The sequence below is a fragment of the Phascolarctos cinereus genome, unplaced genomic scaffold (assembly GCF_003287225.1).
Source record: "Phascolarctos cinereus isolate Bilbo 61053 unplaced genomic scaffold, phaCin_HiC Scaffold_2;HRSCAF=192, whole genome shotgun sequence".
In the NCBI taxonomy this organism is placed as follows: domain Eukaryota; kingdom Metazoa; phylum Chordata; class Mammalia; order Diprotodontia; family Phascolarctidae; genus Phascolarctos; species Phascolarctos cinereus.
The window spans coordinates 323,956,678-323,984,658 of record NW_027555625.1 but is presented as its reverse complement, the minus strand read 5'-3'; the positions used below and the strand labels follow the sequence as shown (position 1 = coordinate 323,984,658).

General features: G+C 41.2%; 1 protein-coding gene and 1 pseudogene across 8 annotated transcripts in view; one reads left to right on the top strand and one right to left on the bottom strand.

Annotated features, from left to right (window-relative positions):
- Positions 1-27,981, top strand: part of PTPRT (protein tyrosine phosphatase receptor type T) — a 1,323,147-nt gene that overhangs the window by 259,223 nt on the left and 1,035,943 nt on the right. The gene's annotated exons all lie outside the window — the stretch shown is intronic.
- On the bottom strand, positions 562-26,600 carry LOC144455449 (protein FAM219B pseudogene; annotated as a pseudogene).

Genomic DNA, 27,981 nt, shown 5'->3' with positions numbered 1-27,981 from the left:
CAGTCAACATTCCCAAAGCCCTGGGGCTCCCTCACCAGAGGTAGGCTTAGGAAAGGGGAAAGCCCAGCCAGCAGCACCTGCAGAGAAGGTGCACATTTCACTTTGGAAGGGCAAGCCCACAGGGGCCACCTTTGTTCTTGCAAAGGCCTGTGAAACTTCCTTCTGTCAGAATCCCAAGGAAGCCAAATCCTTCTTTTGAAGGCTCTTCAGCTAAGGGCAGCTGCCTCTGACTCCTCTTCCCCCACCTGGCCATAGAATCTCATCCTGAACACACTCTGTAAGAGAGCAGATACTCCTTTGGAGAATGCCAAACTGACATCCACTGCACTCACATGAGAAATGGGTCACTTTCAAGAGCTGATGACTTCTTTCCCTAAAACAAGACCAAATTTGTTACCCTTATTCTTGAGAATCAAAAAAGCCTACATCTCCCTCCCTGTACAGAAGAGTTGTCTCCCAATGTGACTGCTGCATCAGCGAGAACCTGTGTGTAGCCCTCTTACATTTCCCGTGCACTCGCCACCTGACCTCTGCCCTCCAGAGCCTTTGGCCTGAGAAACATCATGGCAGAGCTTCCTGCAAGTCACTAATGTTCCTAAGTGGATGTTTGGCTCCTGATGAATCTGGTGCTGACAGCTCTGCCCACCAGGGAAGCAGAGGACAATGTTCTATAGGTGCCCAGAAAGCCGCTGTCCCTCTTGTGGCTTCTACCCGGGCAGGGGCTGCCTTCTGGACAGTACAGGAGAATGCTTCCCTGAGGCAGCAGCAGGTGCAAGATGAGGAGGCCATGGGCTTGGGAGAAATAAGGTCCAGATTTTCATCATCTGGCATTTCAACCAAGTGATAACCATCATGCAACAGTTGCTACTTCAGATCCTGATTCACCTGCTCTGCAGAGGAGTACCCTGATGAGTATCTGGATTCCAGTTCTCCATCACTGTCTGAATCGAGAGACACCAGGTTCTTATCTGCACTTTGGTTGAGGGCAGCATAACCCTTGTTAAACTTCACTGACCTTATGCCTAAAGAGTTGGGATGATATGAAGAGGCTCCCATCACACCTTTCCTCCACAGGACACCCTTTGCCAGATCCCAGTGCTTCTGCAACTTGGCCTGGATGAAAGGCATTCGGATCATAATGTATGGTCCCCTTTTCTCTTCTGCCTCTGGAGCCCAGTATACCTTGTTGTAGGCACTCGCCACTGCACTGCGGGGGGTCTGGCCAGGCCAGGGTTGCAAGGCCTGGGCAGGCTGTCCACAGGGATCACCAGTTAGCCTTTAAAAAAGGGTTTATCTATATATGTATCTATCTATTTATCTGTCGGAGAATGCCAAACCAACATCCATTGCGCTCAAATGTTAAGTGGGTCAATTTCAAGAGCTGATGGCTTTCTTCCCTAAAACAAGACACATTTTGTTACTCTTATTCTTGAGAATCAAAAAATCCTACATTTCCCTCCCTGTACAGATGAGTCTTCTCCCAATGTCCCAATCTATCTGTCTATCTAGTGAAAAAATACATTAGCACCAGAGTATCAAAACATCCCCCCAAACTTCGGCATACTCTCTTCCCTACTTGGTTCCTGAGGAGAGTAGTTGTTATAAGCATTTTCACTACTGAGTTCACTTCAGGTGCATTATAAGTGATGAATAAGTTGTTTCCTTGCTTGTAAGGCATGATTTCTTAACTGCTGGGTCATTCCATTGCTGGCCTGGATAAAGCAGGTCATTCTTCAGAGCTGACTCCTTCTTGGGTTTATCTATTGGATATTTCTGATGGCTCTTCTGGTCTTACAAACCTCACAGGGTTATGGTCTAAACAATTCCATTTCTGATGCTCATTTACCTAAGATGAGGGAAGGAGAAACACAAGATGAGCAGAAGAAATAGCAGCATTATGTATTCAAGGCCTCATGGTGGCCAAGGTGGAAAGAAGAGGTTGCCACACTACCTTCTTTCCCACCTAGAGTTTTATGGCAGTTCTTACTGGTCACTGGGAAAGACAGTTCAGATTTCCAGGAGGGAGCCTTTTGTGTATATTCCTAGTCTTGGCTCAGTAGCCGGTTAAAAGGCTTTTCTTCATCACTGCCACACACCATCTATGAATACTATGAATCAGAAGCTTTACATGTCATCTTCCATTACATGTAAAAATACACACTCCAGAAGCAGGTTCAAGTAGACTGGCAGCAAGTAGAACCCCCTTTTGCACACTCTGAGGGCTTGGACTCCATTGGCAGGTCCCTCTTATCTTTGTTTCCTTTGTTCAGTTGTGTCCTACACTTGGTGACTTTTGGGTTTTCTTGGCATAGATACTGGAGTGGCTTGCCATTTCCTTCTCCAGTTCATTTTACAGATAAGGAAACTGAGACAAATGGGGTTAAGTGACCTGTCCAGGGTCACACAGCCTGTAAATGTTTTGAGGCCAGATTTGAACTTGGGAAGACGAATCTTTCTGACTGCAGGCCCAACACTCTATCCACGGCACTACCTAACTACTCTGTTCTCTTACCTTATTCCATAATAATATTCCATATTTGCGTAATCATTCCCCAGTCTATACGCACTGATTTCATTTTCTGTTCTTTGTTATGTCCAATATTGCTGCAGTGAATATTTTGTTGTATATAGAACCTTTCTGTCCTTAACTTCCTTGGAGAGGCAGGTCAGTGGATAGAGTGCTAGACTTGAAGTCAGGAAGAACTGAGTTCAAGTATCATCTTGGATGTGTGATACTGGGCAAGTCTGTTTGCCTCAGTTTCCGTAGCTGTGACATATGGATCATAATAGTATCATGAAGATTAAAAGCAATTAGTGCAGTGTTTGACATTAAGTTTAGGCACTTAATAAATGCTTGTTTCTTTCTTTCCTTCTTTCTTTGGGGTATGTACCCACCAGTGGGATCTTCCGGGCTAAGGGTTCCTTTGTTTCTCTTTTGTAGGCACCAAATAGACTTCCTTTTAAATTCGCTGTTTTATTAGGTTGAAAATGCAATCCTGTTTTGCCTAAGGGTATGGAAACTTAATGGGGAGGTGGTAGAAAGGGAATCTCACTGAGGCAAAAATCTACTTAATTGTGTAAAGCTACTCACCTCAGGTCTTTTTTTTTTCTTTTAATCCTTTATTTCCCTCAGTAACAATCCTCCACTCTTCTTCCTCCTTTCCCTTCTCTCTGGTCTTTTCCTGTTTGCTGGGGACTGGCAGAATCCATCTAAACTAAGAATACCCTGGAGTCAGTTGACAAGTGATAAGAAGTGATTAGCTTGCCTGCCTCTAAGGACCAGCAGGCATTTAAGCCCTATCATAGCTGTCTGTAGATTAGAGACTTGGGCAAACATTGTTTTGAATTTATTTTGAAGAAATGTTTTCATTCCTATGGAAAGCTTGGACATGCCAGTCCTTTCTGTGCCTCTTTTCCTTCTCTGCTTACCTTCCAAGGGGAAAACCTAAGACTTCCTCTTTTCCTTCCCCCTCCCCAAATGCAAAGTACCAAGTATGCTATTTTTTGTCTGTCAGTCAACAAGCATTTATTAAATGCTTATTATGTTCCAACTTCATTAAAGAGTTCCTTTTCATATAGCAACATCACCTCTGCTATTGAACTTTTCTCTGACTGCTAAATGCTGTCAAAGGTAGGTAATGTCATGTAGAAAACTGACAGCTTTGGTAGGATGATGACTTGATCTTCATGTTGTCAGTGTCACTTAAATGCATGTCACCTGCAGGACCTGCCTAAAGAAACAAATAATGAAGTACAGATCTTCTTTACGCTTTTTCAGGAGTCCAGCTCTGCTTTCCCCTCAGTAACTGCCCTTTCTGGTTCCTCTTATTTTTCATCATGTGTTATCTTCTTCTTCATCATTTATCATCCTCATCACCCATCATCTTCTTCACCCTTCTTTTTTCCTTCTTCTCCTTCTCCTTCATCTACATCCCCTCCTCACTATCAGTCAAATCACATCATTCACATTTCTATAGGACTTGAAGGTTTTCATCACTCACAGTAACCAAAATAGAGTGGTAGTGTAGATATGACTACTTCCTTTATACAGAGGAGAACATTGGTGTGCATGTGCATGTGTGCATGTATGTATGTATGTATGTAATGACTTGCACATCAGTGAATGGACGAAAAGGTATTTAGTGCTTATTATATGTCAAATAATCTGCCAAGCGTTGGAGCATAGATTCTAACTGCCATTCAAATTGGGTGAGACAATGTGAATAGGAGAGTGGGACATGGAGGGGTATTTTGGTTTGGAAAATAAGGGGATGGTGAGTGAAGCCAAGGGGAAGTAGAGGCACCAATTCTAATAGCTAAGGCAATATTGATTTGATTATGGTTTCAGAATTGGAAAATCTTGGTTCAGGGGAGGGGGGGAAGAGGCTGGCAAGACAATGTGGAAAGTAAGAATGGGGAGACTGAAATGAAGCATGGTTGGAACAGTCAGACTGATATAGGGGGGCCATACTGTATCAGGGAGGGAATTCCAGAAACAGAAGGGTTGTCTTTCAGGGTTGGTCTTTATTAAGGTGTAGAATGAAGTGGGGACAATGCATCAAGAAGATGGAATGGGCATAAAATGAAGTATGGCTGGAGCAGTCAGCCTGATATAATTACTCATCTAGTGTCATGACTGGGATTTGAACCCAGGATTTCAGAATTTGGTGAATTCTTTCCATTACACCATGCATCCTCCCTGATTTGTCATCCACTAACTGTTAGCTTCAGAGTCTGACTGCACTGAGTAACTTACTGAAGTATTTAGGCAATCAGTAAATTAGAGATTAGCTGCTTGCCTTTAAAGGGCTGGGAAGCAATGAGCTCTACGATACTTGTCTACAGGGTAGAGGAAAAAACTATTTCAAGTGCTATGGCAAGGAGCAGAGTAAGCTTCTTAGATGGTCAGAGCTGGAAAGCACCCTAAAGACTGTTTCATTTGATCCTTTTATTGTACTGATGAGGAAATTGAGGGCCAGAGAAGTTAATCTGACTAGATGGCAGATTCCTTGGGGCTAGGGATATATCTGCTTCAAAGCTACACACAGGACAAGACATTACACAAAATAGGAATTCAGTATATACTTTTGTGAGTGAGTGAGTGAATGAATGAATATTAAGTGACTTTCCCAGACCTCAAAAGATTTCTTTCAAATCTCTGTGTGACACTGGGGTAGGAGTCAGCAGATCTTGGTTCTCTGCTTGGCTTTGCCACTCATTGTGTGACCTTGAACTAGTCACTTGATATCTTGATGGTGAAGAAGTGCTGCTATTACAAAGAGATGCCCAGAGTCCAAGTTGGCAACCCACTGAATTTTGAACTACCCTTGGTAACAGAACAATTCCTGTATCACATAGTAATTTGGACATTACTTTTGAGATGAGATCACCATTTTATGTGTTATTGGTGATAGAGTCACAGGTGAGAAAATGAAATACCTTTCTTGGTGCTCTTCCTGCTCATCAAAACTCTGACTCCAGGGCTGCTTTCTGCCATGGCTCTTGGGAAAACGAAATGAATAGATCAATTCCTGGATTTATGAGTTGCTTTGCTCTAACTTTGTCCTCAAGTAAAAATCTCTTTGCCCTATCATCACAGCTTTAAAAATATTGACTTTCACCACACACACTTGGCAAGATGGAAGCTCCCCATTCCTCTTGGGTCATTAGCAGAGATCTAGGAGAGTGAGTCATACCACCCTAGTGGCCTTGCTTTGTTACACATCTCTGTAAAGGATGGATGAAGGAAACCTACAGGAATCTTTCCCACTGTACCCCTAGATGGAATGTCTTTCCCTTTGAAACTTCTGTTTTTGCTGGTTGTAAGGAGAAAGGGAGGGGAGCAGGAAAAGAGAGAAGAAAATAGATAATCCAAAATGGGAAAGGAAAGAAAGCTTTTTTTTGCCTTGAGGGAAAAGTGCTTGTGATACTCCATTAACAAAAAGTGACATCTTCCTCCATTTAGGAGAAATCAACAGAATACTCAAATTAACCATTCGAAGAGGATTGTAGAAGGAATTTGTCAGTTTCCATCCCATCATGCTTTATGTGCAAACAGGGAGACACATTTCAGCTCAAAAAAAGTGCTTTCTAACAACAAGGGCTATTCAAAAAAATGGAAGAGGTAGTAGTGAATTTCCTATAACTGAAGTGTTTGAACTAGTAACTGTTTTTCAGTAATGTTGTAAAAATGATTCATGAGTCATATAGGGTTTGGACTGGGTGGTCTTTGTGATTTCTTTCAACCTTGTGGTTCTATAATTTTGTGAGACTATAAAATATAATATTCTTTGAGTTTCACTAGAAAAAAAATCAGTCACTCCTTAAATGTGTTAATTTGTTCATTTGAGATATACATCATTGCCCATGAGCTACATAACTACTAGATAATATATCAAAATATTTATTGATTATACTTACCCACCATCAACTTCTGATTATCTGAATGTAGATTATCCATGCCCCGTATACCTTAGCATACTCTGAGCTGTCACAAAGGCTTCCTCCCATGAGAACTTGAATGCTTTAGTAAGGAAATGGTTAAAGTCATCTAGTAACTACAAAGCAAACTTTTCTATGCCAATAGACTTCTGTCATATCACTGAGCATCCTTGTATCTCCTTTTTTTTTTTTTGGTAAGATGGACATGATAATTCCAGCTACATCTCTTTAAAATTACATAGAAACACGACTTGATTGTGGGACAGCTAGGTGGCACAGTGGCAAGAGTACCAGGCCTGCAGTCAGGAAGACTCTTCATCCTAAGTTCAAATCTGGCCTCAGACACTTAGTAGCTGTGTGACCCTGGGCAAGTCACTTAACCCTGTTTACCTCAGTCTCCTCATCTGTAAAATGAGCTGGAGGAGGAAATGGTAAATCGCTCTAGTATCTTTCTTAAGAAAACCCCAAATGAAGGGACAGCTAGGTGACACAGTGGATAGAGCACTGGCCCTGGATTCAGGAGGACCTGAGTTCAAATCTGACCTCATACACATAGCACTTACTAACTGTGTGACCCTGGGAAAGTCATTTATCCCCATTGCCTAACCAGAAAAAGAAAAAAAAAAGGAAAAGAAAACCCCAAATGGGTTCATGAAGAGTCAGACATGAATGAAAAATGACTGAACAATAAGACTTGATTATGAGACCCTTTGAGGGGAAGATCAGCAAATACGTAGCTATGTGAGCAATCACATAAACTTTTAGGATTTAGAGCTTAGAGATCATCAACTCATAGACTCACAAATCTAGAGCCTAAAGGGACCTCAGGGACCATATAGTCCAGCCGCCCTCATTCTACAGATGAGAAAACACGTGAAACCCACATAGGTAATAAACATTGGAGGCAGAATTTGAAACCATGTTCTCTGACTCCAACTCTTGTACTTTCTCTGCTACATCATTTGAATTTATTTTGCTTACTGCAATTTTCTCCTCCCCTTCATTTCTCTTCATGTTGCTCTTCCATAATAGGAAGTAGAAGAGGATGTTGCCAGGGGTTTCTTAAGGCCAAATACAAGTGTATTTTCTCAATCTTCTTCTTGAACTCTGCAGCATTTGACATGGTGGATCATCTATTTTCCCTGGTTACTGTCTACTCTTTTGCTTTTCATGATACTGTTCTCAGTTTTTCTCCTACCTCTTTGGATGCTCCTTTTCAGGCTCATTTGCTGCATGCTTTGTTAAATCACCATCCATGATCTGCCTTCTGACTACAGATAAACTGCAAGGCTTTGTCCTAGGTCCTGTATCTCATGGGTTCCTCTCATGTTTCTCTGCAGACCCCTGCCAGATCAATATGTTTAGCTCTAGGCTCTCTCCTGAGTTTCAGTAGCATATCTCTAACTTGTCTATTGGCTCTTTCCAACTGGCTGTCCCATGGACATTTCAAACTCAACATGTCTAAAATAGAGTTCTGTTCTTTTCTGTGTCACCCTTTGGTTCCTCCATACTTCCCTACTTCTATAGATGGGTAATACCATCTAGTTTTCCAGTCACCCAGTTTTCATTATCAATGAATTATTTCATCATCTATGAATTCATTTTTGCCTTCTCACTCTCACTTTTCATATTCATCCCCTTGCCAAGTCTTCTTTGTCCTAACATCTTGTGTGCCTATCCCCTTCTCTACACTTATGTGGCCACTACTTTTTTTTGGCATTTAAAGTGTCACACAATGTGGTTCCTTTAGGTACTCCACAAGTCCAGCAAAACTTTAAAGCCTCTGCCTCTCACACACTACTGTCTATCTCTCACCTATCTCCACCTTAGTCATGTTATGAAAGAAGAATCAGAACAAAAGGGAAAACCATAGGAAAAAAAAACAAAAAACAAACAAAAAAGAAAAAATAGTATGCTTCCGTCTCCTTCAGACTCTCTTTCTCTGGATGTGGATAGCATTTTCTGTAGGCTATCTCCCTATAATTAGAATTCACTCCTTCCTCACCTTGACTTCCCAATATCCCTGGCTTCCTTCAAAGTTCTACTTAGGGATTATCAGATTAAAGTGCCTCTCCCGCCCAAATGACTTTGCATTTACTTCGTGTGTTTATATTTACTTATATATGTATATGTTTCTCCAGATAGATTAAGAGATGAGATTATTATGAGTAATTATGAGAGAAGGCAAGGACACTTTTTTCAGTCTTTGCACTGAGCCTGGTACATGGCATATGTTTAATAAATGCTTTCTAGATTTAGTTAACTGACATTGCTCGTTTCAGGATTCCCAATCACCTCTTAATTCTTAAATGCATTAACCTTTTTCTAGGTGTTTATCCTTTCAGTTCCACTGATAGAATGTAAACTCGCTGACAGCAGGAATTGGTGTGTGCGTGTGTATGTGTGTGTGCCCCCAGTATCAAATATGGTGTGTAGCATGTAATATATACTTAGTAATTGCTTATTGATTGATTGACCTCTCTCCAGTATGTGGTCTCATAGACTGCCACTTTCTCTTAAATAGTTCCTATTTCTTAGGGTTGTTTTTTTTTTTTGAGGTGCTATTCTTTCCTGGTTTTTGACTTTCTTCGTCTCCTTTACTGGATCATTATCCATATTCCTTAACTGTGGGTGATAGTCACTCCTAGATCCCAATGTGAAATGTCCCCAAGGTCTCTGCCTTCAATTTTGTTGTGGGTGTTTAGTCATTTTTAGTTATGTCTAACTCTTCGTGGCTCCTTTTGGAGTCTTCAATCAGTGTTAGGTCAAATACCTAGTTGATTGAGACTTCACTCCTCACCATCTGGCCTTCAGTTTGGAGGGTCACTCATTGGGGCCTTGGTGCAGGGCCAGCTGGCTACAAAGTCCTGTGTGGACTTCAGCCTCTAGACTTGTGGTAGCTAGTCATGCTGAGCTCATCATAGCTGTTTATCATATTCCTTCACCGAAAATGAGGAAAGAACAAACACAGAGAGGCAAAGAACAATGACCCATGTTCCTGGGCTACATATAGGCCCTACATGGAGAGAGCCCAAGACCTCTCCCCATTCAGAGGCTTTACAGCATGTCTGTCTCCTCAAATGCTGCCAGAGAGAAAAAAGAGCATGAGGAAGAAACATCATGTGCCATTTGTGAAGGGAAGCCTTTCATTGATTCATTTATTAGTTATATTTATCTGTTTGCACATTGTTTACTCACCTTCTTAACAGTCTCTGAGATCCTAGATGGTAGAGTCTGTTTTTTATTTTATCTTTCCCAGGACAGGGGATCTTAATCATTCTTGTATCATAGACCTCTTTAGCAACTTCGTGAAGCTTATGGACCCTTTAAGAATATTTTTAAATTCATAAAATGAAACATATCAGATTACAAAGGAAATTAATTATATTGAAATAAAGATGTAATGTTTTTTCCTGATCCCTGCCCTAGTGCGTAGCTCAGTGTCTTCTACACAGAAAACATGTAATTAATGCTTGCCATGCTAGACTGGAGCAACAGATGCCATTCTTAACTATTTTTGTTGGAACCATCATTTCTGCAACATTACCATTTACTTACTTGCTGTGTTATTTTTTGTGAGTTTTATGATTTTAGTGGGCCTTAGGCAGCTGTGTAGTACCCTTTGTCTGCCTCTGTTTCCTTATCTGTAAAACAAGAATAATAATAGCACCTACTTCCCCACACTGCTGTGAGGATAAAATGAGATAGTATTTGTAAAATGTTTGGCTGGCTATTAGTTACTTAAATTCCTCATCTGTAAAATGAAGGGGTTGGGTTAAATCATGTTGTCAAACTCAAATAGACCACAAATCCATATATAAGTGTCCCTGTGGTCACATACCGACTTAGTTTAAGATGTGTAATATTATGTCTGTTTTATTGTTTTTACTTTGTTGAATATTTCTCAGTGACATTTTAATATGGTTCAGGCTGCATTAAAGCAAGCTTGTGGGCCCTGTGTTTGAGACTCTGGCCTAGATAATAATCCTCAAGCTCCCTCCCAGCTCTAGCATCCTATGTTCTAGGGGGGTCTTTTGTGCACTCCCACTCCGTGTTCTATGTTGTGAGTGCTCTCCTAGGTCTGACATTCTGTGTTCTAAGGCCTCCTCTAGTTTAGACATTCTCTAACTCTGCTGTCTCTGTCCTAGTGAATTCTCTGTTGTGTCTTTCTCAGAGAAGTAACTCCATCATTGTCCTCATCATAGCTTTCATCAATCTATGTTTACTGATTATTCAGGCCAATATTGAACTGGGTTAAGACACAGAAGACATGATTATGAAACAGCTTACATTCTGATGTTCAATATTCTATGTCCAGGGTAGGCACACACATAGTTGTTTTTTTTTTTAAATAAGCTTCATGAGAGTGAAGTGTAATTTATATGCATCCTCATTTGTATGCAGCTCTTGTGATTAGTGGTGAACTTCTCTTAGGTCACTTGCATGAATGATTACAATAAATGAGGTGTCATTTAAGAACTTATGATATGAAGATTGTAAGTATTGGGATGAATGTACAAAATATTAATTGATAAAAAAGTAATTAATGAAAAACTAATTAAAATAGGCAATCCAAGGCAGAGTTCTCTTAGAACTCTGGACTGCTTTCAATTAATGAGTCTTCAATGAGCTTATAATATGTAATTTGTAAGTATTACCCCTAACGTACAATATTAATACAAAAATTAATTAATGAAAAAGCAAATTAAATGAGTTCCTTAAAAATTTCCAAAGAGCAATGCATTGAACTGAAGCTTCAAGTGTTAGACAGGATGTGAATTCATGAAACCTCTCCTGATGACAATGACAGTCGCACCAGACTGACAATAAGTACAACATTGTATGGAAACTCACCCAGGGAATTTATCTCTGTTGTGTATCAACAGACTTCAGCTAGAGAAAAAAAAAACCAAGAGAGATAAAGAACTGTGAGCCTGGGGGAAATGCTTAGTAGGGAAAGTAAATGGGACATTTTCAGCCCTCTGACTAGGAGAAGGCAATATTTTTGGTGTTTAGTAAAAATAATAATAGCCCATACTTTCTTTCACAGTTTATGTGAAGTACTTTACTTTCTACAACCATGTAAAGAAGGTACGAATTTTATTATCCCTGTTTTACGGATGAGGAAACTCAAGCTCAAAGAGAGAGGATGACTTGTGCATTCACCTGAGTCGGCAGGACTGAAGTTGGGGTCTTCTCACTCTTAGGACAGGGCTCTTCCTACTAGAGCCCACTACCACTCCAAGACCTTTTTCCTCTAAGTTGCCAGAAAAGAGTATTGGATTTATCCCTGGGAGGGACCCTAGAAGTCATATAGTCTAGCACCCTCATTTTACAGATGAGGAAACTGAGAGTTGCCTTAGGTCTCACAATTAGTAAAGCTTCAATGCTAGGTGCCATTTTAGCTATAGTGTCTCTCAAGGGGAAGAAACAAAACCCAAGCAAACCAGAGTTAGTTTTTCTAACTTCTTCTGTAAGAGAAGCAGACCAGTAAATCAATGCAGATAGAACAGGAGATTAAAAACAAATATACTTTCCAGAAAGCCTTATGAAAAATTAACTCTCTTGGGTAGCTGGAAGAAAGTTTTCTTTTTTTTTTTTTAATAAAGTTTTGTGAGGAAGAAGGTTCTCTGATGATCCCTAGTGTTGTTGGCTTGCCATGTGGTCCATGGCTTCTATGCCACTTGGTAGGGCTGATTTTGATTTGTTAATCTACAGTTGATCTTTTTTTTTTGTTTGTTTTAAATGTATCATCTTTGAATACCTTAGGCACTGGAATTCTGGCTTTGGAAAAGCCAAATCAGCAGAACATTTCCCTCTTGCCTCAGGGTATTTGAACAGTCCCAGCCCTAATGCTCTGTGAGTTGTAGTTTTCACTGTCTAGGTGTGAACATTTAGACTGGATGTTACAAGGGAGAATCTGAGCCTTTAAACCACAGGCTTTCTCGGAATCCTAGAGGTATTGGGAAGCTCATCTAATCTGAAGTCCTGTCTGGAGTTTTCCTCTGCTACAGCCTTTTGGTCATCCAAATGAAATATCCCATTTCATTATTTGTTTGTTTTGGTCTGGATCTATTCTTTCATTTGAATAATGAACCCCCAGTGAGGAAAATTATAGACAGCTACAAGTGCTATGCTTGTATGTTGAGAGTTAGCAGGCACCGGGTGGTCCTCTTATCCAACCTATATACAAAAGAAATCCTCACTATAGCATAGCTACAAGGGATTCCCCAGCCTTGTGTTCAAGACCTCTGTAGAGTGAGAACCTGCTACCTCTCAAGGCAGCCTATGTGTCTTCTGTACAAATCTCATTATTAGGAATTTTTTCTTGACATCAGCCCAAGTTTGCATCTTTGCAGTTGTCACCATTGTTCCTATTTATGCCTTCCAGGGCTAAACAGAACTAATGTTATCCTTCTCTGTGTGATTGCCTTTCAGATACTTGAATTCTAGCTATCTGGTTCTCCCCCAAACTCAGTATTTCTTTATCCAATCTAAGAATCTCCAATTCCTTCTACACATTCCTATATTACAAAATCTTCAACCCAACTTCAACCTATTGTTCCTACTTCTGCCCCCCTCCACCAGCCGTCTAATCTTGGTCAAACTCTCTTCCTAATGAAAGTCCTTCCTATATTTGAAGGCAATTATCGGATCCTCCTCAAATCTTCCATCTAAGCTAAAAGTCCCTTCCTAAGTTCTTGTATGGTCTCCAGTCCCCTCCCTATTCTGATTGTCTTCCTCAGGGCGTGCTAGCTTGTTGACCCAGAACTGACCAGAAATTGATAATTAATTTATGAAATTAGGAAGTGGTGGCAGGCATGCCCAGTTCTTTGGATACATTCTAGTAAAGACCATGAGTAGCAGTGGGAAACAGGGTGGCAATTACACTTTAAATAAACACAGAGGGTATGGGGACAAAAAGCACAGAAAGACACAGAGGCTGGTGGTGAAAAGTGGTATAGAAGTAAATGGTGGCGTGGGGATGGGGTGGGAGGGTAGAGGCAGAGAGCATCACTCTTGTAACCATGCATTAGAGTTGGGAACACTGGGCATCTTGGACCTCGTGAAGATGGAAGAGTGTTGAGGGGGAGGGAGAGGAGTTTGAAGTCTCATTTTTATATGGTTTATTTTTGGTGGGAAGAAATAGACCAAATCCTATCTGTACGACCTTGGGGTCAGCTAATTAACATATCCAAGTAGTCTGAAAATTATCAGTAAACTCTATAGTCATCATATCAAAGTTCTTGGCACCTTTTTGATGTTCTGCTGGTCTGGAGCCGTGGAGGTCTGAATTTTATTTGGAATTTAGGTACCATAGAACCAGAAACTTGACAAAGCAGCACATGGATGGTTTCTCCTGATTTGGCACATATTACCAGGATGTGAATTTTGGTTAATATAGGATACAATGTGAAAATTATGCCCTTTTAATCTTTGAGATGGTTTGTACTATGATTTCTAGGTTCCCCTTTGCAGTCTTATTTCCTGCTCTTGCTCCTTTATACTGTCTCCTTATAAACTTACTATACTGACTGGGGTGGGGGCATAGTCAGGAGGACCAGAACAAGATGAAAATTTAGCACAGACCACTGTTCTTGAAATGTGGTCTTCTCAGTAAGGAATACAGGAGAGATGTCATTTTTTTTTGTCTTGGACAGTTGACTTCTGTTTATGCTGGCAAAGGTCACATTCATAAGATTTTAGTGCTCAGATGGAGCGAGGCATTGATCTTATTGTATCCTGCACTGGTTAGACCCCATCCAGGTAGCCTAAACTCTGTTAATTAGAAAGACAGGTAAGAAATCAGTAGCAGAGAGTGTTTCAAGTAATGGATTTGTTGATTTTCCTAGTGTCTATTTCAGGAAAATATATACTAAAATCTATCTTCATTTCTTTCAGAAGTAGAGGGTGCCTTTTCTTTTAGGTCTTTGTTTTTGTTTTTCTCTGTCTCTCCCCTCCTCTTATCTTCCTTTTTACTTTCCTTCTTTCATTCTTTCCCACCCCTGTGAGTATCCTTACCTTTCTACCATTTATTGTAAATGTAAATTTATGAATAAATGCCAATATATTGGCAGAGAATTATAGGATTTAGAGGTGGAAAAAGGCCTTAGCAATTGTCTAATCTCTTTTTATGAATGAGGAAACTGAGGCCCAGAAAAGGGACTCAAAAATCACACCTTCCAATACCAATTCATTACTCTTTCTGTAATATTGCTGGGTGTTCTCTGCCATCAGAATATGTCCATGAGGACAGATACTCTTTCTTTCTTTCTTTCTTTCTTTCTTTCTTTCTTTCTTTCTTTCTTTCTTTCTTTTCTTTCTTTCTTTCTTTCTTTCTTTCTTTCTTCCTCTTTCTCTTTCTCTTCTCTCTCTCTCTCTCTCTCTCTCTCTCTCTCTCTCTCTCTCTCTCTCTCTCTCTCTCCCTCCCTCCCTCCCTCCCTCCCTCCCTCCCTCCCCTTCCTTCCTTCCTTCCTTCCTTCCTTCCTTCCTTCCTTCCTTCCTTCCTTCCTTCCTTCCTTCCTTCCTTCCTTCCTTTCTCCCTCTTCTTCTTCCTCTTCCTCTTCCTCTTTCTTGGGTCCTCCATATTTAACACTGTGCCTGACACATAGTAAGCACATTTAAAATGTTCATGGGTAGGTTTTTTAAATTTCACATTGCTCTCTCGTCTAGGTTTCTGTCTGAGACAGGTAGGGGGCATAGTATAAAGAGTTCTGGGCCTGGAATTAAGAAGACCTGAATTCAAATTCAGCCTCAGACACTTACTAGCTGGATGACCCTGGGCAAGTCATTTAACTTCTGTTTGCTTCAGTTTTCTCATCTGTAAAATAATAATAGCATAATAGATAATAATAGCAACTACCTCCCAGGGTTGTTGTGAGGATAAAATGAGATAGTATATAAAAAGTGCTTATCATAGTGCCTGGCACATAGAAGGTACTATATAAATGTTATCTGTTATGTTGTTGATTGTCTGTTTCCAAGCTCCTCATTTTGCAGATGAGGAAACTAAGGCCCATATAAAGGAAATGACTTGCCTCGGGCCACAGAGATAGTCAGTAGCATAACTAGTATTAACATTCAGATCTTCTAACTGCAGAGGTACAGTTTCCCACCACTATACCCTCAGTGATTAAGGATTGTCTTAAATATACTAATTTTTCTCGGCAACTCATGTCTGGCTACCATCCATTAATTTATCACCTGTTCATAGCATATTCCATCAGATTACCAGTATGGGTGCAAAAGTGGACAGTAAAACCACCTCCATGTAATAGACAGAAGTCCTTGAAATCAGGAAAGGCCCGCTTTAGAGCAATGAGAGCCTTCTGAAAGTATTGCTGCTTTAACCAAGCCAGAAGCTTCTCTAAGTATTGCCTGGCCTTAGATTTATGATTCCGCCAGGCTGGAAGGCAGACAGAGCTGGAGGCGTAAGAAAACATGCATTTTCTCTCTTCTTAGGCTGCAGTGTCAGTGTTCATCTGGAAAAGATGCAATTACAGGAGACTGATGCTCTCTGCCTAGATCGTTCACCATAGAGGTGGGCACCAGCCTGCCCATTTCAGCACACCACGACTGTGACCTTTTAGGCAAGAAACCTGAGTGTAATAGTTGACTCATCACTATGCTTTACTCTGATATGCCATCCACGGATCTGTAATTAAAAAAAAAAATCTGTGGAAGAAAGCAATCTCAGCACCCTTCAGAACTTTGACCTAATAGCCTGAGGGCTAGAGAGAAGCTTTTTGTCTATTCCTGAAAAGTGGTTGAGTAATCACATTTTAAACAATCAAATCCCATTTTAAACGGGCCCATTTAAAGCAACCCTGCAGTGGATCTTTTTTGTAAAGGAATTAATTCTTTTGTAATGCAAATAATCACCTAACCTGCTTTGTAAAATTTCATTTATGAGTTTTCTTAAAGTGCTGACCAAATCTGCCAGTTCATCCATCATAGTATCACCCATATCTGCTCCTTAGTCTGGCATTCAAAATCCATTACAATCTTGTTCTTAGAATTGTAACATTTAGAACTTACAGGGAATGTGGAGAGCACTGAGTCTAGCTACCTCATTTTACACATGATGAAATTGAGAGATGGGGCCTGTGGGACTTTTCAAAATGTGATACACTTTTTCACTCTATCTTGTACTACTCCCCTTTGCGTACTGTGTGATCTAGCCAAACCAGACTACCCCGTTCTTAAAAAAAAAATAAAAGACTCTCTTTATTAGTGTTATTTTCCACTAGTATCCCTGACTAATTATTTTTTTCTTGTTTCATCCTGCTTCCAGCTGTCATCACCACCACCACCAACATGAACAACAATTTGTCTGTCTCTTTATTTCATTTGGTCCTTCCAGCACCCCTATGAGATAGGTACTTCATCTAGGCATATTTGAACCAGCCCAAAGGAGTCAGATACTTTATAATAAACATTGTTTACATTTTAAAAGCAGTCTTATGGAAGGCTTCGCATGGAGATTAACCAGTTAACTAGTTAACAGCACAAGTGTCCATTTAAACGGAGATAGAAACACACATTCTTTATCCTATCCTCATTTGCTTTTGAAGACAAACAGCAGCACTTTCCCCACCAAATATGGCCCATGATACACAGTTCCTTTGTGGATTTATTCAAGATTTTAATTCTGGGTATACATACTCTGTGTTTGTCCACATCAGTGTTGTGTGTCATAGGCTCTAAGCCCTTGGACAAGTGGGGTAATGTCGTGTCTAAATTGTTCCAAACAATATATAGCTCTGCAACTGAGCTCAGTACTACATATAATTAGTCCCTTAATAACTGCATTTAGATAATGATGCTGTGTGCCTTCAAAATGTCCTGTCAGACTTTGGCAGGCTAGTACTCTAAAATACCATTGCTGAAGAGAATGATAGTTTAGTTTGGAATCAGTATTTCCTTCCTCACTTAATCTATAACCTCTTTTTTCTGGGTTCTTACTTCCCTAGGAAGTTTCCCTCATTTTCCCCATTTATAAACTGATGGGGAGTTGTACAATATGGATAGGGTCAGGTTATGATTTGCATTGGCAGAGAAGTATTCATATAAGTGAATCAACAGTCTTGACTGTTGTCAAGCTTTTATTAATTGCCTTCTATATATCACAGGCATCATACTAAATGCTGGGAATACAAAGATAGTAAAAACTGTCCTCCTCCTTAAGGAGCTCACAATCTAATGGAGGGAAATAATATGCAAACAGTGACTTGCAAACAGTATAGGATAAATTGGAGACAATCTCACTGGGAAGGTAGTATCATTAAGATGGGGAAAGGCCTCTTGCAGAAGGTTGGATTTTACTGAAACTTGAAGGAAGCTGGAAGATGGAGGTGAGGAAGAGAATTTCAAGTGTGAAAAATAGCCAGTGAAAAAGCACTGAGTGAAGAAATGGAGTGTCTTGTGCTAGGAATAGCAAGTGTCCTTGGATCACAGAGTACTTGGAGGGAGTAAAGTGTATGAAGAATGGAAAGGTAGGAGGAAGCCAGGTTAGAAAGGGCTGACATCATAGATTCCTTGAAATATCCACATGTTGAAGGATTACTCTGTGGTCCCACTGTCTTTTGTCTAGGTTGGACCCCATTTGGCGAGTTAGTTTGATCACAACATTTCATTTTTTTAATGTGTTATTGATAATATATGTCTATATGTGTGTATGTCTATCTATCTATCTCACTGTCATTTCCCAATCCTTGTTGTTGTTCAGTTGCATCTGACTCTTTATGACCGTGGGGACCATAGCATACTAATACTGTCCATGGGACTTTCTTGGCAAAGATACTGGAGTGATTTGCCATTTCCTTCTCCAGTGAATTAAGGCAGAGTTCAAGTGACTTGCCCAGGGTCACATAGCTAATAAGGGTCTGAGATTGGATTTGAACTCAAGTCTTCCTGACTCCATGCCCAGCACTCTATCCACTGAGCCACCTAGCTGCCTCATTTCCCAATCACTACCCCTCAAATGTGTAGCCTTGCTATAGCTGAGCACAATCAAGGAAAACCATCAACATATTATCCATGTTTGAAAATGTAGGGTTATTGAAAATGAAGTTGGTGCATCTTCTGAAGAGGGTGACCAAGGTGGATTGAGCACTTGGATTCATGCCATATTAGTCAGTATTAGCTGAGGAAACAAGGAGGTTTAGTCTTGAAAAGAGAAAATTTGAGGTGGAGAATGTGATCATTTCTTTAAATTTTCAAGAGGCTGTACCATATGAGAGGGATTAGACCTAACCTGTTCAGCCTCAGAGGGCAGAGCTAGTACCAGTGGGTAGATGTTTCAAGGTGGCAAATTTCAGTTCAGCATCTAGAAGAGCTTTCTGACAGGTAGAACTGTTCAGCAAAGATGGGGCTAGTTCCATGGGTTCACATAGGGGCTGTAATGACTTCTTTCCCCTTCCTTCTTGGGCTTATTGGGGATGCTATAGATCAGTAGTTCTTAGATTTTATTTTGTGCATTCTGCACCCCTCTGGCTGTCTAATGAACACCTTCTCAGAACAATGCTTTTTAATGCATGAAATTAAATACATAATATTACAAAGGAAACTAGTGAAAATAAAGATGTGATTTGTTTTCCCTTCCAAGTTCACAGACTCCCTGAAGTCTTTCCACAGATTCTGCCCAATCCCTTCCCACCCCTTAAGTTAAGAACTGATTGATGGAGAAGGAATTTCTGTTTTGGGGCAGGTTGGATCACTAAGGTTCTTTCCAGTTTGAGGATTCCATAATGAGAAGGTCCCTACTTTATTTCCATGGTTGTATGGTTTAGCTGGTGTTACTGGTGTCATTCCTTCTATATGTGTCAGCGACAAGAATAGTGTTTGTGAAAGAGGCCGTTCCTGCTGGCTTCTAACGGGAGAGTCCTTAAAGGCTACTAGAACTATTAGACACATTAAATAGAAGACCTTTTTGCAGAGCCGGATCTTTTCAACTTGACATAATGGGATTATTTCTGGAAGACAGACAACTCTTTCCCACTAGGAAAGACAAATGAACCCTTCATGTGATTCTAAGCAAGTTTGGCTTCTGGGAACAGTTCCTGGAAGCACAGGAAAGCCTCTTTGGCTTCTGGAGGGGTGACTTTGCCTAAGGGGCATGGACAACTTGCTTCAGCTGTGATTCTTGTAAAGTCAATGTTTGTGGCCGAGTTCTTATTGACCAGTTTAATTTTAATAAGGATCAAGAGTGTTACCTGTGGGAACAAATGGCTTTTTTAGCTGACACTGGGGCCAAGGTAGGTAGGAAGTAGGGAGGTATATTGGTCCCTGCGTTACTAACTTCTCTGTTGGCTTGGCTGGACCTTCTCTGTGGCCTCTCATCTGAGAGTATGATGGGAAAAGATTTGAAACTGGAAGGGGAGCAGTCAGAAAGGATTTTCTAGAGGTAAATCTTGCTGTGTGATCTTGGAGAGGAGGGATGAAAGGGGAAGGGAAGGGAAAAGGAAGGAATAAACATTTATATAGCACTTACTATGTGCTAGGCACTTCACAAATATCATCTCATTTGATCCTCACAAAAACCCTGCAAGGTAGGTGCTGTTATATTTTCTTTATTAATTATTATAATATATTATATACAATATATATTATTAATATAATAATTGTATTCCAGGTGAAGAAACTGAGGCAAATAGAGTGATTTGCCTAGGGTCATATAGTTTTAGTGTCTTCAGCTGGATTTGAACTTGTGTCTTCCTGATTCTAAGCCCAACACTCTAACCACTGTTCCACCTACCTTACCTTGTGTAGGTTATGTACTATCTCTGGGCCTCAGTTTTCCCACCTGTAAGGTGAATGGCTTGAAATTTTATCTTCAAGTGCTTAGTAATTCACATTTAATGTCTGAAGGCCCCTTCTAGTTGTAACTTTCTATTCTTTATGCTGTAAGTTTTCTCCTAGCTTGGACATACTGTGCTGTTTTCTAAAGGTCCTTTTCCATTTTCATATTCTATATTCTAAGGGCCCTTCCAGCGCTAACATTCTATACTCTCGAGACCTTTCTTTCTCTGACATTCTACGTGCTACAGTCTTTTCCAGCTCAGATATTCTGTGTTCCTGAGAAGCCCCTTACAGTTTGACATCCTGTGTTCCAAGGTCCTTTTCAGCTCTGAAAATTCCATAGTTCTCATATCCATCTATACAGCTTCTCAGTAGCCAAAGCTTTGGCAATGAACAGATGTCAAACTGAATTCAAGTCAGCCAATATTTATTAAGCACCTACTATATAATGCCCACAACAGCCTCATTATATGAATATTGCTGTGCCAAACACTGAACCCAGCAAATTAAGCTGACCTGACCCTCGCCATTCAAGGGCTTTCATTATAATACTGGCAGTGTCAACAGAGAGGTGAAGGTTCAAATGACCTGGAGGGTGGCCCGGCTTCCCCTCACTAACCAGCCTGATTCAGAGCCATTCACTTTGGCTCCAGTCTCTGTGAGAGCACGATAGATATTTGCAGACCCCAGGCTGCAAGCAGGAGGTCTGGCACATTTCCCTCTTAAGGGACGCCTCACAATGAGGGCAATGTTAGAAGTAGCTTACCTTATCTAATGATTTAGAGCAGTTGTGTCAAACTCAAATAGAAATAGAGGCCACCAATCTATGTATACAGATGCCTTCTGGCTCCATGTTGGCTCAGTTTTAGAAGGTAGTGTTATCTATGTTGTATCATATTTTTATTTATTTTGTTAAATATTTCTCAATTATATTTTAGTCTGATCCCTGGTGCGCTGGTGCTCAGGAGAGTTGCTGGAAGTTTATGACACTTTTCATTTGGAGTACTTTTTCATACCCATTTCCTTTGCTCTGTATCAGGCTCCTATGAGGATAATGAAATGCAATTACCTCCATTTTGTAGATGGGAAACTGAGGCTCCAGAGAAAGGAAGGGACTTTTTTGAGGAGACATAGCAATATCTGATTCCTTCTCCCATTTATATCTTTTACTACTATCATTTCAAAGGATAAGGTGAGAGAAAGTTAGACACTCATACCACATAGACTGTCAGAAGGTGACCTAAGACATCATTAAGTCAGTAAATGAATGGACATTTATTAAGCACCAATGTGCCAGGTACAATGATAATCAATGGGATCTTTTAAAAAAGGCAAAAGACAGTCCCTCCTCTCAAGGAATTCGTAATCTAATAGTCTAGTTCAGAGATGGGGAACCTTCGGCCTCAGGTGGACCTCTAGGTTCTCAAGTGTGGCCCTTTGACTGAATCCACTTCACAGAACAAATCTTTTTATTCTAGCTCATACCTGAAGAAGGAATTCCTTGTGTAGCATCCTTGACAGTCATTTAACAATTGAAAGTTTACGTGGAATTATAGACCCTTATCCAGGTGAATTAAGATGAATGAGAGGAGAAGGTCAGGTAAATGATCTTGAAGTTCTCTTCTAACTCTAAACTGTGTGATCCTTAAAGTCCCTGCAACCTCTAAAACTCAATGATTCAGATGGCAAAATAATGAATGGACTGATACATTTTCTCCAATTGGGAGCCAATGAGAAATGACACGAACCATGAGGGCAAGAAATAAGTTCTATTGTCAACTCACTTGGACAAGAATTGCAAAATAAGAGGAACAGTGTTAGCTTACCCGACTGGGGAGAAATTATTGATAAATTGATATTTAAAAGATTAGGAACAATAAATGGTAGTGATAACTGGCATTTATAAACTGCTTTAAGATTTGCAAAGTGCTTTGTTGACACTATATCATTTGAGCTCCACAAGAGGTGGGTATAGGAGAAATTTTTATCTCCGTTTTACAGATGAGGATACTGAGAGCCAGAAAGGTTATGTCGCTTGCTCAAGTTCACACAGCGAGTAAGTGTCAAAGGTGGGATTCATACCCAAGGTTCTGTCGACTCCCATTCCAGCCCTCTTTTCCGCTGTACCAGATAAAGTATATTTGTTTCTACAACAAAGGAAGATTTTTTTTACACTGTGATCTTTGTAACAGCCACAGCCCAAATCTCCAGGCTTCTGCCCAGGGGAATCCCACTCTACCTTCCCTGGTGTTGCCTCAGACACAATCATTTATTCTAATCAGACCTCCAAGGTCAGAGTTTGGGCCTGATAGATAGTAAGGATGAGACGCCAGGGATTCCATCCTCCTCCTATAGAGTCCCATCATGGTTGCAGTGGCAAGGGCAGTTAGGTGGGGGAGAAGGAGATTCCCAGAGCAGCATCCTGAGAAATGTGAGAGGAGGTGACTAGAATGGGAATTGAAGTTGTGATGGGCAAGAAGAAAGCAGGAGAGATGCTTGGCCCCACATAAAGGGAGGATTGATCTTGATATGCTGGCAGAATTTAATATTTCCCTTCCCTTTACTGTAGCACTTCTGTTTCTATAGAAACCACCAGTTTTATAGATAGATCCATTCTCCTAAAAGGGGAGGGGAGTTTAATTTGACAGGAAGCACAGGACTCTCAACCCAGGGGATGGGTTGTCTTAATTGCTGGATAACAAGCTCCCTGGAGCATGGTGTAATGACTACAAGGTTTAAAGAGCACTAGGCTGGCAATAAGGAGACCTTGCTTTGAGTTCAAATCCCGGACTCTCCTGCTTACTAGCTGTGTGGGGTTAGGTAAGTCACACCTCTTCTCTGAGACTTCATTTCACATCTGTAAAATGGGGATAATAATACTCAGAACTACCCAACCCATTTTATGAGGCTCAGGTGAGAGAATGCATGTGAAAGCATTTTGTAACTGGAAGTTCTGTGTCATTAAGGTCGATTAGAGAGGGAGGAATGATTGACTGGCTGACTGACAATGAATGGATGAAGCATTTATTAAGTGCTTACTATGTGCAAAAGCACTGTGTTAAGCTATGGGGATGCAAATAGAAAAAGAATTCAGTCCCTTCTGTCAGGGGGCTCACGTTAAAGATGTTAGATTGAAAAGGCCAAGGTTCCCCACTGCATCCAGGGCCATCTGCAGTTGTCCTGATCTGTCTCTGGCTGCTGGACCCAGATGGCTCTGGAGATGAAAGTGAGGCTGGTGACTTTGCACAGCCCTCCCTCGCTTCAATCCAATTCACTTGCATGTCACGGCATCACTTCCCTGATGTCATGGTCCTCTTCGAGAACGAAGGACAAACAACAACAACCTCACGTTCTATTGAGAGAGACGACACATAGGGAAGGTTTCAGCTACAAGTCGGATGGAAAGGTCCCCTGATCCTTAGGGGGCAGTGGCAGAGCAGATGGTAATGCCTCTTCTTTAATGTCATTTTCATTGTCAAAATAATATCTGTTTCTGAAGTTGAGCCATTAGACAGTGCCAAGGGCTTTGATGACAAGATCTTTCTTTTCTCAGTCTCAGTGGCTGTGGCTCCTGCAAAGCAGTCGCCAGGCTGCCTTGCCACAGGGTTTGCTTCCCAGGAGGATGGCTGAGGGCCCTGGGCTGGAAACACTGCTGTTCCCAAGGCTCTTGGGTTTGAGGTCCTGGGTTGTTGCCTTCACGGGGGGAGAGAAGGGACAATACCATTGCTGTCTTGGGGAATTGGGACTGTACCTGTTTTTCTTGGCCCAAGAGGACAGAGCTATGAACAGTAGGTAGGAGTTACATGTAAGGAAAAACTTCCTAACAGTTAGCACTGGGGAGGAGGTCATGATTTTCCCCCTCACTCTAGGTGTTCCGGAACAAGGCTGGATGACTCTCTGTTGGATACATGTGCAATGGATTCTTCCTCAGGTGGGCAGTGGACTGGATGGCCTTTGAGATTATCTGACTGATTCTAAGATGGTGATGGTACCTTTTGCTCATAGAACCCCATACATGGGAGCTCTGGAATTCAATGAATATTTTTCTAGAGAGCACACTCATCTTAGGTAGGGAATGGTTTTCTAATGATTTGTTGGCTTTTCCCAGGTAACTCAACAAATTAGTGGCTTAAAATAATGTAAGCCCTTAAGGGCAAGAAGTATTGTCTTTTCTTTCTTGTATTCTTGTGTCCTAAGAAACTAGTGCACAGTAGGTACTTAATAAATGTTTCTTTCATAGACTTATAGGATTATGAGGGGGCAGCTAGGTGAAATAATGGATAGAATGCCTGGCCTGGAGTCAGGAAAACCTGAGTTCAAATTTGACCTCCGGTACTTATTAGCTGTGTGACCCTGGGCAAGTCACTTAACCCTGTTTGCCTTAGTTTCCTTGTCTATAAAATGAACTGGAGAAGGGAATGGCAAACACACTGGTATTTTTGTCAAGAAAACCCCAAATGGGGTCACAAAGAGTTGCATATGATTGACATAATTGAACAACAACAGCAAATGGGATTATAGATTTAGAGCTGGATTGGACTTAGAGGCCAATTAGTCCAATGTCCTTATTTTATAGATAAGGAAAATGAAGCCCAAGGAGGATGCATGTCTTAACTGAAGTTATACCCATAGTAAATGACAGAAGTGGGGTTTTGAACCCAGATCTTTTGACTTCAAATCCATATCTCTTCCCAATGTACCACACTGCCTCATCTGAATTGTCTTAAAGTGATTAAAGTTCTTGAAAGGGTAATTTCTCTGAGTTCTAGCCCCAACTCTTCTTCTTGGCTGTGTGCCTTACGACATTGATTCAGACTCCTTGTGCCTCAGTTTACTCATATAATTCTTTAAGAATTAACAATTTCATCTTCCTGGCTATTCCCTCCACAGATGCTGATTCCAGCCTCTCTGCACTTTAGGGGAGGTTATAGTGGCTGGAGATGAGGATAAGCATTCCTTCACTGGTGGACGACTTTCTTTGGTGAGCCTCTCTGCTCTTGGTGAGGTTGGTTCTCAGAGAACAGAAAAGTTGTCCCCCTCTAAGCTTGAATTTGAAGTTCATCCAGCTTATATAACTTGCCAGAGATTCTGCTCCAGTGGAATAGCCATAGAGGACTCCTATTCATCGAGATGGCATGTCATGATGAGGCTTCAGAAGAAGAGCTCTGATCTCAGTTCATGAAATGCCCAGGTTTGGGTATAGAAAGAAAGGATAGTTTGAGATAAAGATTCCAAAAGTTAAATTCAGATTATTTTATTTGGCATTCAGGACTCCTTCACAATCTGGTACTGCCTTATTTTTCCATCCATACTTAGTCACATCCATGTAGTCTATGTTGTTGTTCTTCAGTTGTGTCTGGCTCTTTGTGGCCCCTTTCTGGTTTCCTTAGCAAAGATACTGGAGTGGTTTGCCATTTCCTTCTTCAGCTCATTTCACAGATGAGGAAACTGAGGTAAACAAGGTTAAGTGACTTGCCCAGGGTTACTCAGCTGGTTTGTGTCATCCAGATTTCAACTCATGAAGACAAGTCTTCCTGATTCCTAGCTCAGTGCTCTATCTGCTGTGCCACCTAGCTGTCCTCATTCAGTCTGTACTTCGACTTAAGTACACAGCTCTCCACCCTATTAACAGGCTCTTCCTCCTCCATGCCTTTACCCACCTTGTCCTCTATGTCTTGTTTTCCTCTCTGCCTATTCAATTCCTACCAATTCTTTAGAGTTCAAATCAGATGCCACCTCCTTCAGGAAACCTTCCCTGATCCAGACTTTATGTAATACTTTGTTTTGTATTTTTCTGATGCACTTATCATGAAGTTATCAGTCTTTTTGTCTTATTTCCTTCTGTGTATCTCATTTGAACTTTGCAACACCCCCCCCCCCACCCCAGGGCCTCTTGCAGTGCTCTGCACACAGTAAGTGCTTAGTAAATCAATTTGGATTTAGAACTCACCATGAGAGGTATGACACCTTCTGCCAGGGTTTCAATCAATTCTGACCACAATTTGCAGTCCATGCTGCTGAAACACAGCAATAGGGACAATATATTGGTGATTGCAGGGTTAATTCTTTGGGAATAGTCCTAGGGCACAGACACAACAGTGATTTTTTTTTTTTCATATTATCCCTTATCATTGTGTCAAAGGAGTAAGAATTCTGGAAAGCCTTGGGCCAAGCTGGCTCCCAGTGTGAGAAGGACAGGCAAATGACTACCTCTCTTTGGCTACAGAGAGGTTTCTTTTGACCATGTTCCCTCCTTTTCTCTCCCTGAGTTAAGATTTTTGAGGGCACCTGATTTTCTCCTCCTCCACTGGATTGGAGCCGACAGTGTCCAGACGTTGCGTCAGCACCCGCCACTCCATATCTGTCTCCCTCTCTCTCCCCCCAAGGCAGTGTTGACATGCTTAACCAGTGTGTTGTCAAAACCCTGACAGGGTAGAGTCAGAGTGAAGGGAGCTCATCTTGCCTGAAGCCGGCACCAGGTGCCAGGACAGTCAGAGTACATTGTTCCAGGTGCCACAGAGCAGTGACACCCACCTTCTGTGAGGGCTGGGGTAAGGATGGCAGGGGGTTGAGGTTGAAGGTGGTCTCCTTAAGTCTTTTTCCCCTGAGCCAGATAGACTGTCTATACAGAGTGATGGAGGTGCTACTCTGTTGGACTTTGGAAATGGAGAGGCCTATTCCTATGAGCATCTCTTTCTGTGATCTTTCATTGGAAGTGATAAATGATGCTGTGCATCTGTTCTGTGGCAGATTAGTCCCTGGGGAGGAGGCTGGAGGTTTTTGCAGAGGAATTGAAATCTTTTTCCATAGGCAGCCTCCAGATCAATAAGGAAAAGAACAGTGACCATGGCCTGGGGAAGGAATCTTTCTTCTGCCCCTAGATGTACCCAGCAGCCTACAAATGAGACCACTTGTTCTGTATGCCCACAGTCTCAACAGATGCTAGAATGCAGAAAATGATGGCACACATTTGCTTATAATACTGAATGCCAGTGTGGGGTGATGGACAGAATATGAGACTTGGAATCAGAAGAACACTGATTGTCAAGTCTAAGAACCTGCATTCAGATCCTATCTCTGATGCTCACAACCACGGGCAAGTTGCTTGGCCTTACTGGCCTCAGTTTTCCCATCTGCAAAATGGAGGGGAGAGACTAGAAGGCCTCTGGCATCCCTTTAGGTTCTAGAGCTGTGATATAAGCTCCTGCCACCTGGCTTAAGGCCCAGCTTTGCTGCTTACTAGCTGTGCAATTATGAGCAATTGAGTCAACTTCTCTGATTCTCTGTTACCTTCTCTGTTGAATGGGGGTAATATTTGTATTACAGACCACAGAAGGTCATTGTAAGGAAAATGCATTGTAAACATTAAAGAACCATTTTAGAAACGAGTGCCTAATTATGAATCTAAGAAAGAGTTGTAGGGCAGCAGTGAAGACCCCTGGGCTTCTATGCAGTTCTGCCATTAATTATAATAACTACTTCAAAGATGCACGATTTCCTCAGTGTGGATCCTCTCTTTACCGCTACGAATGGCCACCCCTCCGGGCCTTAGCAGACAGTTTCATGAGTTGCCGTAGCTTAAAAAAAAAAAAAAGCATCTCCTGGTGGCCTCGCCAAGTTTAGCTAAACTAAGTTCATGGGTGATAGATACTCAGTCCATTGTCAGACCTGTGTGCAAAACTTGTCCAGTTTTGCAGCATCTACCCTGTCTTGTATGTGGCTGGAATTGGTTATGGGAAC